Raw genomic sequence first — 12,062 nt, forward strand, 5'->3', positions numbered from 1 at the left:
GAGATGCAGAGTTTTAGAGAGAGATGCAGAGTTTCGGAGAGAGATGCAGAGTTTTCGAGAGAGAGGTGCAGAGTTTTAGGGAGAGAGATGCAGAGTTTTTGAGAGAGATGCAGAGTTTTAGAGAGAGATGCCGAGTTTCATAGAAAGATGCAGAGTTTTAGAGAGAGAGATGCAGAGTTTCAGAGAGAGATGCAGAGTTTTAGAGAGAGATGCAGAGTTTCAGAGAGAGAGATGCAGAGTTTAAGAGAGAGATGCAGAGTTTCGGAGAGAGATGCAGAGTTTTCGAGAGAGAGGTGCAGAGTTTTAGGGAGAGAGATGCAGAGTTTTAGAGAGAGATGCAGAGTTTTAGAGAGAGATGCAGAGTTTTAGAGAGAGAGATGCAGAGTTTCAGAGAGAGAGATGCAGAGTTTTAGAGAGAGATGCAGAGTTTTAGAGAGAGAGATGCAGAGTTTTAGAGAGAGATGCCGAGTTTCAGAGAAAGACGCAGAGTTTTAGAGAGAGATGCAGAGTTTCAGAGAGAGATGCAGAGTTTTAGAGAGAGAGATGGCGAGTTTTAGAGAGAGAGATGCAGAGTTTTAGAGAGAGATGCAGAGTTTTAGAGAGAGATGCAGAGTTTTAGAGAGAGAGATGCAGAGTTTCAGAGAGAGAGATGCAGAGTTTTAGAGAGAGATGCAGAGTTTTAGAGAGAGAGATGCAGAGTTTTAGAGAGAGAGATGCAGAGTTTTAGATAGAGATGCAGAGTTTTAGAGAGAGAGATGCAGAGATTTAGAGAGAGAGATGCAGAGTTTCAGAGAGAGATGCAGAGTTTTAGAGAGAGATGCAGAGTTTTAGAGAGAGAGATGCAGAGTTTTAGAGAGAGATGCAGAGTTTTAGAGAGAGATGCAGAGTTTTAGAGAGAGATGCAGAGTTTTAGAGAGAGAGATGCAGAGTTTTAGAGAGAGAGATGCAGAGTTTTAGAGAGAGATGCAGAGTTTTAGAGAGAGATGCAGAGTATCAGAGAGAGTGATGCAGAGTTTCAGAGAGAGATGCAGAGTTTTAGAGAGAGATGCACAGTTTTAGAGAGAGAGATGCAGAGTTTTAGAGAGAGATGCAGAGTTTTAGAGAGAGAGATGCAGAGTTTTAGAGAGAGATGCAGAGTTTTAGAGAGAGAGATGCAGAGTTTTAGAGAGAGAGATGCAGAGTTTTAGAGAGAGATGCAGAGTTTTAGAGAGAGATGCAGAGTTTCAGAGAGAGAGATGCAGAGTTTTAGAGAGAGAGATGCAGAGTTTTAGAGAGAGATGCAGAGTTTCAGAGAGAGAGATGCAGAGTTTTAGAGAGAGAGATGCAGAGTTTTAGAGAGAGATGCAGAGTTTTAGAGAGAGATGCAGAGTTTCAGAGAGAGAGATGCAGAGTTTTGGAGAGAGATGCAGAGTTTCAGAGAGAGATGCAGAGTTTCAGAGAGAGATGCAGAGTTTTAGAGAGAGAGATGCAGAGTTTCAGAGAGAGAGATGCAGAGTTTTAGAGAGAGATGCAGAGTTTTAGAGAGAGATGCAGAGTTTCAGAGAGAGAGATGCAGAGTTTAAGAGAGAGATGCAGAGTTTCGGAGAGAGATGCAGAGTTTTCGAGAGAGAGGTGCAGAGTTTTAGGGAGAGAGATGCAGAGTTTTTGAGAGAGATGCAGAGTTTTAGAGAGAGATGCCGAGTTTCATAGAAAGATGCAGAGTTTTAGAGAGAGAGATGCAGAGTTTCAGAGAGAGATGCAGAGTTTTAGAGAGAGATGCAGAGTTTCAGAGAGAGAGATGCAGAGTTTAAGAGAGAGATGCAGAGTTTCAGAGAAAGACGCAGAGTTTTAGAGAGAGATGCAGAGTTTCAGAGAGAGATGCAGAGTTTTAGAGAGAGATGCCGAGTTTCAGAGAAAGACGCAGAGTTTTAGAGAGAGATGCAGAGTTTCAGAGAGAGATGCAGAGTTTTAGAGAGAGAGATGGCGAGTTTTAGAGAGAGAGATGCAGAGTTTTAGAGAGAGATGCAGAGTTTTAGAGAGAGATGCAGAGTTTTAGAGAGAGAGATGCAGAGTTTCAGAGAGAGAGATGCAGAGTTTTAGAGAGAGATGCAGAGTTTTAGAGAGAGAGATGCAGAGTTTTAGAGAGAGAGATGCAGAGTTTTAGATAGAGATGCAGAGTTTTAGAGAGAGAGATGCAGAGATTTAGAGAGAGAGATGCAGAGTTTCAGAGAGAGATGCAGAGTTTTAGAGAGAGATGCAGAGTTTTAGAGAGAGAGATGCAGAGTTTTAGAGAGAGATGCAGAGTTTTAGAGAGAGATGCAGAGTTTTAGAGAGAGAGATGCAGAGTTTTAGAGAGAGATGCAGAGTTTTAGAGAGAGATGCAGAGTTTTAGAGAGAGATGCAGAGTTTTAGAGAGAGATGCAGAGTTTTAGAGAGAGATGCTGAGTTTTAGAGAGAGAGATGCAGAGTTTTAGAGAGAGAGATGCAGAGTTTTCGAGAGAGAGATGCAGAGTTTTAGAGAGAGATGCAGAGTTTTAGAGAGAGAGATGCAGAGTTTTAGAGAGAGAGATGCAGAGTTTTAGAGAGAGATGCAGAGTTTTAGAGAGAGATGCAGAGTATCAGAGAGAAAGATGCAGAGTTTCAGAGAGAGATGCAGAGTTTTAGAGAGAGATGCAGAGTTTTAGAGAGAGAGATGCAGAGTTTTAGAGAGAGATGCAGAGTTTTAGAGAGAGAGATGCAGAGTTTTAGAGAGAGATGCAGAGTTTCAGAGAGAGAGATGCAGAGTTTTAGAGAGAGAGATGCAGAGTTTTAGAGAGAGATGCAGAGTTTTAGAGAGAGATGCAGAGTTTCAGAGAGAGAGATGCAGAGTTTTAGAGAGAGATGCAGAGTTTTAGAGAGAGATGCAGAGTTTCAGAGAGAGATGCAGAGTTTTAGAGAGAGAGATGCAGAGTTTCAGAGAGAGAGATGCAGAGTTTTAGAGAGAGATGCAGAGTTTTAGAGAGAGATGCAGAGTTTCAGGGAGAGATGCAGAGTTTTAGAGAGAGATGCAGAGTTTCAGAGAGAGAGATGCAGAGTTTAAGAGAGAGATGCAGAGTTTCAGAGAGAGATGCAGAGTTTTAGAGAGAGATGCCGAGTTTCAGAGAAAGACGCAGAGTTTTAGAGAGAGATGCAGAGTTTCAGAGAGAGATGCAGAGTTTTAGAGAGAGAGATGGCGAGTTTTAGAGAGAGAGATGCAGAGTTTTAGAGAGAGATGCAGAGTTTTAGAGAGAGATGCAGAGTTTTAGAGACAGAGATGCAGAGTTTCAGAGAGAGAGATGAAGAGTTTTAGAGAGAGATGCAGAGTTTTAGAGAGAGAGATGCAGAGTTTTAGAGAGAGAGATGCAGAGTTTTAGATAGAGATGCAGAGTTTTAGAGAGAGAGATGCAGAGATTTAGAGAGAGAGATGCAGAGTTTCAGAGAGAGATGCAGAGTTTTAGAGAGAGATGCAGAGTTTTAGAGAGAGAGATGCAGAGTTTTAGAGAGAGATGCAGAGTTTTAGAGAGAGATGCAGAGTTTTAGAGAGAGAGATGCAGAGTTTTAGAGAGAGATGCAGAGTTTTAGAGAGAGAGATGCAGAGTTTTAGAGAGAGATGCAGAGTTTTAGAGAGAGATGCAGAGTTTTAGAGAGAGAGATGCAGAGTTTTAGAGAGAGATGCAGAGTTTTAGAGAGAGATGCAGAGTTTTAGAGAGAGATGCAGAGTTTTAGAGAGAGATGCAGAGTTTTAGAGAGAGATGCTGAGTTTTAGAGAGAGAGATGCAGAGTTTTAGAGAGAGAGATGCAGAGTTTTCGAGAGAGAGATGCAGAGTTTTAGAGAGAGATGCAGAGTTTTAGAGAGAGAGATGCAGAGTTTTAGAGAGAGAGATGCAGAGTTTTAGAGAGAGATGCAGAGTTTTAGAGAGAGATGCAGAGTATCAGAGAGAAAGATGCAGAGTTTCAGAGAGAGATGCAGAGTTTTAGAGAGAGATGCAGAGTTTTAGAGAGAGAGATGCAGAGTTTTAGAGAGAGATGCAGAGTTTTAGAGAGAGAGATGCAGAGTTTTAGAGAGAGATGCAGAGTTTCAGAGAGAGAGATGCAGAGTTTTAGAGAGAGAGATGCAGAGTTTTAGAGAGAGATGCAGAGTTTTAGAGAGAGATGCAGAGTTTCAGAGAGAGAGATGCAGAGTTTTAGAGAGAGATGCAGAGTTTTAGAGAGAGATGCAGAGTTTCAGAGAGAGATGCAGAGTTTTAGAGAGAGAGATGCAGAGTTTCAGAGAGAGAGATGCAGAGTTTTAGAGAGAGATGCAGAGTTTTAGAGAGAGATGCAGAGTTTCAGGGAGAGATGCAGAGTTTTAGAGAGAGATGCAGAGTTTCAGAGAGAGAGATGCAGAGTTTAAGAGAGAGATGCAGAGTTTCAGAGAGAGATGCAGAGTTTTAGAGAGAGATGCCGAGTTTCAGAGAAAGACGCAGAGTTTTAGAGAGAGATGCAGAGTTTCAGAGAGAGATGCAGAGTTTTAGAGAGAGAGATGGCGAGTTTTAGAGAGAGAGATGCAGAGTTTTAGAGAGAGATGCAGAGTTTTAGAGAGAGATGCAGAGTTTTAGAGACAGAGATGCAGAGTTTCAGAGAGAGAGATGAAGAGTTTTAGAGAGAGATGCAGAGTTTTAGAGAGAGAGATGCAGAGTTTTAGAGAGAGAGATGCAGAGTTTTAGATAGAGATGCAGAGTTTTAGAGAGAGAGATGCAGAGATTTAGAGAGAGAGATGCAGAGTTTCAGAGAGAGATGCAGAGTTTTAGAGAGAGATGCAGAGTTTTAGAGAGAGAGATGCAGAGTTTTAGAGAGAGATGCAGAGTTTTAGAGAGAGATGCAGAGTTTTAGAGAGAGAGATGCAGAGTTTTAGAGAGAGATGCAGAGTTTTAGAGAGAGATGCAGAGTTTTAGAGAGAGATGCAGAGTTTTAGAGAGAGATGCAGAGTTTTAGAGAGAGATGCTGAGTTTTAGAGAGAGAGATGCAGAGTTTTAGAGAGAGAGATGCAGAGTTTTCGAGAGAGAGATGCAGAGTTTTAGAGAGAGATGCAGAGTTTTAGAGAGAGAGATGCAGAGTTTTAGAGAGAGAGATGCAGAGTTTTAGAGAGAGATGCAGAGTTTTAGAGAGAGATGCAGAGTATCAGAGAGAAAGATGCAGAGTTTCAGAGAGAGATGCAGAGTTTTAGAGAGAGATGCAGAGTTTTAGAGAGAGAGATGCAGAGTTTTAGAGAGAGATGCAGAGTTTTAGAGAGAGAGATGCAGAGTTTTAGAGAGAGATGCAGAGTTTCAGAGAGAGAGATGCAGAGTTTTAGAGAGAGAGATGCAGAGTTTTAGAGAGAGATGCAGAGTTTTAGAGAGAGATGCAGAGTTTCAGAGAGAGAGATGCAGAGTTTTAGAGAGAGATGCAGAGTTTTAGAGAGAGATGCAGAGTTTCAGAGAGAGATGCAGAGTTTTAGAGAGAGAGATGCAGAGTTTCAGAGAGAGAGATGCAGAGTTTTAGAGAGAGATGCAGAGTTTTAGAGAGAGATGCAGAGTTTCAGGGAGAGATGCAGAGTTTTAGAGAGAGATGCAGAGTTTCAGAGAGAGAGATGCAGAGTTTAAGAGAGAGATGCAGAGTTTCGGAGAGAGATGCAGAGTTTTCGAGAGAGAGGTGCAGAGTTTTAGGGAGAGAGATGCAGAGTTTTTGAGAGAAATGCAGAGTTTTAGAGAGAGATGCCGAGTTTCAGAGAAAGATGCAGAGTTTTCGAGAGAGATGCAGAGTTTCAGAGAGAGATGCAGAGTTTTAGAGTGAGATGCAGAGTTTTAGGGAGAGAGATGCAGAGTTTTAGAGAGAGATGCAGAGTTTTAGAGAGAGATGCAGAGTTTCAGAGAGAGATGCAGAGTTTTAGAGAGAGAGATGCAGAGTTTTAGAGAGAGAGATGCAGAGTTTTAGAGAGAGATGCAGAGTATCAGAGAGAAAGATGCAGAGTTTCAGAGAGAGTTGCAGAGTTTTAGAGAGAGATGCAGAGTTTTAGAGAGAGAGATGCAGAGTTTTAGAGAGAGATGCAGAGTTTTAGAGAGAGAGATGCAGAGTTTTAGAGAGAGATGCAGAGTTTCAGAGAGAGAGATGCAGAGTTTTAGAGAGAGAGATGCAGAGTTTTAGAGAGAGATGCAGAGTTTTAGAGAGAGATGCAGAGTTTCAGAGAGAGAGATGCAGAGTTTTAGAGAGAGATGCAGAGTTTTAGAGAGAGATGCAGAGTTTCAGAGAGAGATGCAGAGTTTTAGAGAGAGAGATGCAGAGTTTCAGAGAGAGAGATGCAGAGTTTTAGAGAGAGATGCAGAGTTTCAGAGAGAGATGCAGAGTTTTAGAGTGAGATGCAGAGTTTTAGGGAGAGAGATGCAGAGTTTTAGAGAGAGATGCAGAGTTTCAGAGAGAGATGCAGAGTTTTAGAGAGAGAGATGGCGAGTTTTAGAGAGAGAGATGCAGAGTTTTAGAGAGAGAGATGCAGAGTTTTAGAGAGAGATGCAGAGTTCTAGAGAGAGATGTAGAGTTTCAGAGAGATGCAGAGTTTGAGACAGAGATGCAGAGTTTTAGAGAGAGATGCAGAGTTTTAGAGAGAGAGATGCAGAGTTTCAGAGATAGAGATGCAGAGTTTTAGAGATCGATGCAGAGTTTTAGAGAGAGAGATGCAGAGTTTTACAGAGAGAGATGCAGAGTTTCAGAGAGAGATGCAGAGTTTTAGAGAGAGATGCAGAGTTTTAGAGAGAGAGATGCAGAGTTTTAGAGAGAGATGCAGAGTTTTAGAGAGAGATGCAGAGTTTTAGAGAGAGAGATGCAGAGTTTTAGAGAGTGATGCAGAGTTTTAGAGAGAGAGATTCAGAGTTTCAGGGAGAGATGCAGAGTTTTAGAGAGAGATGCTGATTTTTAGAGAGAGAGATGCAGAGTTTTAGAGAGAGAGATGAGGAGTTTTCGAGAGAGAGATGCAGAGTTTTAGAGAGAGATGCAGAGTTTTAGAGAGAGATGCAGAGTTTTAGAGAGAGAGATGCAGAGTTTTAGAGAGAGAGATGCAGAGTTTTAGAGAGAGATGCAGAGTTTTAGAGAGAGATGCAGAGTATCAGAGAGAGAGATGCAGAGTTTCAGAGAGAGATGCAGAGTTTGAGAGAGATGCACAGTTTTAGAGAGAGAGATGCAGAGTTTTAAAGAGAGATGCAGAGTTTTAGAGAGAGAGATGCAGAGTTTTAGAGAGAGATGCAGAGTTTCAGAGAGAGAGATGCAGAGTTTTAGAGAGAGAGATGCAGAGTTTTAGAGAGAGATGCAGAGTTTTAGAGAGAGATGCAGAGTTTCAGAGAGAGAGATGCAGAGTTTTAGAGAGAGATGCAGAGTTTTAGAGAGAGATGCAGAGTTTCAGAGAGAGATGCAGAGTTTTCGAGAGAGAGATGCAGAGTTTCAGAGAGAGAGATGCAGAGTTTTAGAGAGAGATGCAGAGTTTCAGAGAGAGATGCAGAGTTTCAGAGAGAGAGATGCAGAGTTTAAGAGAGAGATGCAGAGTTTCGGAGAGAGATGCAGAGTTTTCGAGAGAGAGGTGCAGAGTTTTAGGGAGAGAGATGCAGAGTTTTTGAGAGAGATGCAGAGTTTTAGAGAGAGATGCCGAGTTTCATAGAAAGATGCAGAGTTTTAGAGAGAGAGATGCAGAGTTTCAGAGAGAGATGCAGAGTTTTAGAGAGAGATGCAAAGTTTCAGAGAGAGAGATGCAGAGTTTAAGAGAGAGATGCAGAGTTTCGGAGAGAGATGCAGAGTTTTCGAGAGAGAGGTGCAGAGTTTTCGGGAGAGATGCAGAGTTTTAGAGAGAGATGCCGAGTTTCAGAGAAAGATGCAGAGTTTTAGAGAGACATGCAGAGTTTCAGAGAGAGATGCAGAGTTTTAGAGAGAGAGATGGCGAGTTTTAGAGAGAGATGCAGAGTTTTAGAGAGAGATGCAGAGTTTTAGAGAGAGAGATGCAGAGTTTTAGAGAGTGATGCAGAGTTTTAGAGAGAGAGATGCAGAGTTTCAGGGAGAGATGCAGAGTTTTAGAGAGAGATGCTGAGTTTTAGAGAGAGAGATGCAGAGTTTTAGAGAGAGAGATGAGGAGTTTTCGAGAGAGAGATGCAGAGTTTTAGAGAGAGATGCAGAGTTTTAGAGAGAGAGATGCAGAGTTTTAGAGAGAGAGATGCAGAGTTTTAGAGAGAGATGCAGAGTTTTAGAGAGAGATGCAGAGTATCAGAGAGAGAGATGCAGAGTTTCAGAGAGAGATGCAGAGTTTTAGAGAGAGATGCACAGTTTTAGAGAGAGAGATGCAGAGTTTAAGAGAGAGATGCAGAGTTTTAGAGAGAGAGATGCAGAGTTTTAGAGAGAGATGCAGAGTTTCAGAGAGAGAGATGCAGAGTTTTAGAGAGAGAGATGCAGAGTTTTAGAGAGAGATGCAGAGTTTCAGAGAGAGAGATGCAGAGTTTTAGAGAGAGATGCAGAGTTTCAGAGAGAGATGCAGAGTTTCAGAGAGAGATGCAGAGTTTTAGAGAGAGAGATGCAGAGTTTCAGAGAGAGAGATGCAGAGTTTTAGAGAGAGATGCAGAGTTTTAGAGAGAGATGCAGAGTTTCAGAGAGAGAGATGCAGAGTTTAAGAGAGAGATGCAGAGTTTCGGAGAGAGATGCAGAGTTTTCGAGAGAGAGGTGCAGAGTTTTAGGGAGAGAGATGCAGAGTTTTTGAGAGAGATGCAGAGTTTTAGAGAGAGATGCCGAGTTTCATAGAAAGATGCAGAGTTTTAGAGAGAGAGATGCAGAGTTTCAGAGAGAGATGCAGAGTTTTAGAGAGAGATGCAGAGTTTCAGAGAGAGAGATGCAGAGTTTAAGAGAGAGATGCAGAGTTTCGGAGAGAGATGCAGAGTTTTCGAGAGAGAGGTGCAGAGTTTTAGGGAGAGAGATGCAGAGTTTTTGAGAGAGATGCAGAGTTTTAGAGAGAGATGCCGAGTTTCAGAGAAAGACGCAGAGTTTTAGAGAGAGATGCAGAGTTTCAGAGAGAGATGCAGAGTTTTAGAGAGAGAGATGGCGAGTTTTAGAGAGAGAGATGCAGAGTTTTAGAGAGAGATGCAGAGTTCTAGAGAGAGATTCAGAGTTTCAGAGAGAGATGCAGAGTTTTCGAGAGAGAGATGCAGAGTTTTTGAGAGAGATGCAGAGTTTTAGAGAGAGATGCAGAGTTTTAGAGAGAGAGATGCAGAGTTTCAGAGAGAGAGATGCAGAGTTTTAGAGAGAGATGCAGAGTTTTAGAGAGAGAGATGCAGAGTTTTAGAGAGAGAGATGCAGAGTTTTAGATAGAGATGCAGAGTTTTAGAGAGAGAGATGCAGAGTTTTAGAGAGAGAGATGCAGAGTTTCAGAGAGAGATGCAGAGTTTTAGAGAGAGATGCAGAGTTTTAGAGAGAGAGATGCAGAGTTTTAGAGAGAGATGCAGAGTTTTAGAGAGAGAGATGCAGAGTTTTAGAGAGAGATGCAGACTTTTAGAGAGAGATGCAGAGTTTTAGAGAGAGATGCAGAGTTTTAGAGAGAGATGCAGAGTTTTAGAGAGAGATGCAGAGTTTTAGAGAGAGATGCTGAGTTTTCGAGAGAGAGATGCAGAGTTTTAGAGAGAGAGATGCAGAGTTTTCGAGAGAGAGATGCAGAGTTTTAGAGAGAGATGCAGAGTTTTAGAGAGAGAGATGCAGAGTTTTAGAGAGAGAGATGCAGAGTTTTAGAGAGAGATGCAGAGTTTTAGAGAGAGATGCAGAGTATCAGAGAGAAAGATGCAGAGTTTCAGAGAGAGATGCAGAGTTTTAGAGAGAGATGCAGAGTTTTAGAGAGAGAGATGCAGAGTTTTAGAGAGAGATGCAGAGTTTTAGAGAGAGAGATGCAGAGTTTTAGAGAGAGATGCAGAGTTTCAGAGAGAGAGATGCAGAGTTTTAGAGAGAGAGATGCAGAGTTTTAGAGAGAGATGCAGAGTTTTAGAGAGAGATGCAGAGTTTCAGAGAGAGATGCAGAGTTTTAGAGAGAGATGCAGAGTTTTAGAGAGAGATGCAGAGTTTCAGAGAGAGATGCAGAGTTTTAGAGAGAGAGATGCAGAGTTTCAGAGAGAGAGATGCAGAGTTTTAGAGAGAGATGCAGAGTTTTAGAGAGAGATGCAGAGTTTCAGAGAGAGATGCAGAGTTTTAGAGAGAGATGCAGAGTTTCAGAGAGAGAGATGCAGAGTTTAAGAGAGAGATGCAGAGTTTCGCAGAGAGATGCAGAGTTTTCGAGAGAGAGGTGCAGAGTTTTAGGGAGAGAGATGCAGAGTTTTTGAGAGAAATGCAGAGTTTTAGAGAGAGATGCCGAGTTTCAGAGAAAGATGCAGAGTTTTCGAGAGAGATGCAGAGTTTCAGAGAGAGATGCAGAGTTTTAGAGTGAGATGCAGAGTTTTAGGGAGAGAGATGCAGAGTTTTAGAGAGAGATGCAGAGTTTTAGAGAGAGATGCAGAGTTTCAGAGAGAGATGCAGAGTTTTAGAGAGAGAGATGGCGAGTTTTAGAGAGAGAGATGCAGAGTTTTAGAGAGAGAGATGCAGAGTTTTAGAGAGAGATGCAGAGTTCTAGAGAGAGATGTAGAGTTTCAGAGAGATGCAGAGTTTGAGACAGAGATGCAGAGTTTTAGAGAGAGATGCAGAGTTTTAGAGAGAGAGATGCAGAGTTTCAGAGATAGAGATGCAGAGTTTTAGAGATCGATGCAGAGTTTTAGAGAGAGAGATGCAGAGTTTTAGAGAGAGAGATGCAGAGTTTCAGAGAGAGATGCAGAGTTTTAGAGAGAGATGCAGAGTTTTAGAGAGAGATGCCGAGTTTTAGAGAGAGATGCAGAGTTTTAGAGAGAGATGCAGAGTTTTAGAGAGAGATGCAGAGTTTTAGAGAGAGAGATGCAGAGTTTTAGAGAGAGATGCAGAGTTTTAGAGAGAGATGCAGAGTTTTAGAGAGAGATGCAGAGTTTTAGAGAGAGATGCAGAGTTTTAGAGAGAGAGATGCAGAGTTTTAGAGAGTGATGCAGAGTTTTAGAGAGAGAGATGCAGAGTTTCAGGGAGAGATGCAGAGTTTTAGAGAGAGATGCTGTGTTTTAGAGAGAGAGATGCAGAGTTTTAGAGAGAGAGATGAGGAGTTTTCGAGAGAGAGATGCAGAGTTTTAGAGAGAGATGCAGAGTTTTAGAGAGAGATGCAGAGTTTTAGAGAGAGAGATGCAGAGTTTTAGAGAGAGAGATGCAGAGTTTTAGAGAGTGATGCAGAGTTTTAGAGAGAGAGATGCAGAGTTTCAGGGAGAGATGCAGAGTTTTAGAGAGAGATGCTGAGTTTTAGAGAGAGAGATGCAGAGTTTTAGAGAGAGAGATGAGGAGTTTTCGAGAGAGAGATGCAGAGTTTTAGAGAGAGATGCAGAGTTTTAGAGAGAGATGCAGAGTTTTAGAGAGAGATGCAGAGTTTTAGAGAGAGATGCAGAGTTTTAGAGAGAGATGCAGAGTTTTAGAGAGAGAGATGCAGAGTTTTAGAGAGTGATGCAGAGTTTTAGAGAGAGAGATGCAGAGTTTCAGGGAGAGATGCAGAGTTTTAGAGAGAGATGCTGAGTTTTAGAGAGAGAGATGCAGAGTTTTAGAGAGAGAGATGAGGAGTTTTCGAGAGAGAGATGCAGAGTTTTAGAGAGAGATGCAGAGTTTTAGAGAGAGATGCAGAGTTTTAGAGAGAGAGATGCAGAGTTTTAGAGAGAGAGATGCAGAGTTTTAGAGAGTGATGCAGAGTTTTAGAGAGAGAGATGCAGAGTTTCAGGGAGAGATGCAGAGTTTTAGAGAGAGATGCTGAGTTTTAGAGAGAGAGATGCAGAGTTTTAGAGAGAGAGATGAGGAGTTTTCGAGAGAGAGATGCAGAGTTTTAGAGAGAGATGCAGAGTTTTAGAGAGAGATGCAGAGTATCAGAGAGAGAAATGCAGAGTTTCAGAGAGAGATGCAGAGTTTTAGAGAGAGATGCACAGTTTTAGAGAGAGAGATGCAGAGTTTTA

Source organism: Heptranchias perlo, unplaced genomic scaffold (assembly GCF_035084215.1).
Source record: "Heptranchias perlo isolate sHepPer1 unplaced genomic scaffold, sHepPer1.hap1 HAP1_SCAFFOLD_271, whole genome shotgun sequence".
Taxonomy (NCBI): domain Eukaryota; kingdom Metazoa; phylum Chordata; class Chondrichthyes; order Hexanchiformes; family Hexanchidae; genus Heptranchias; species Heptranchias perlo.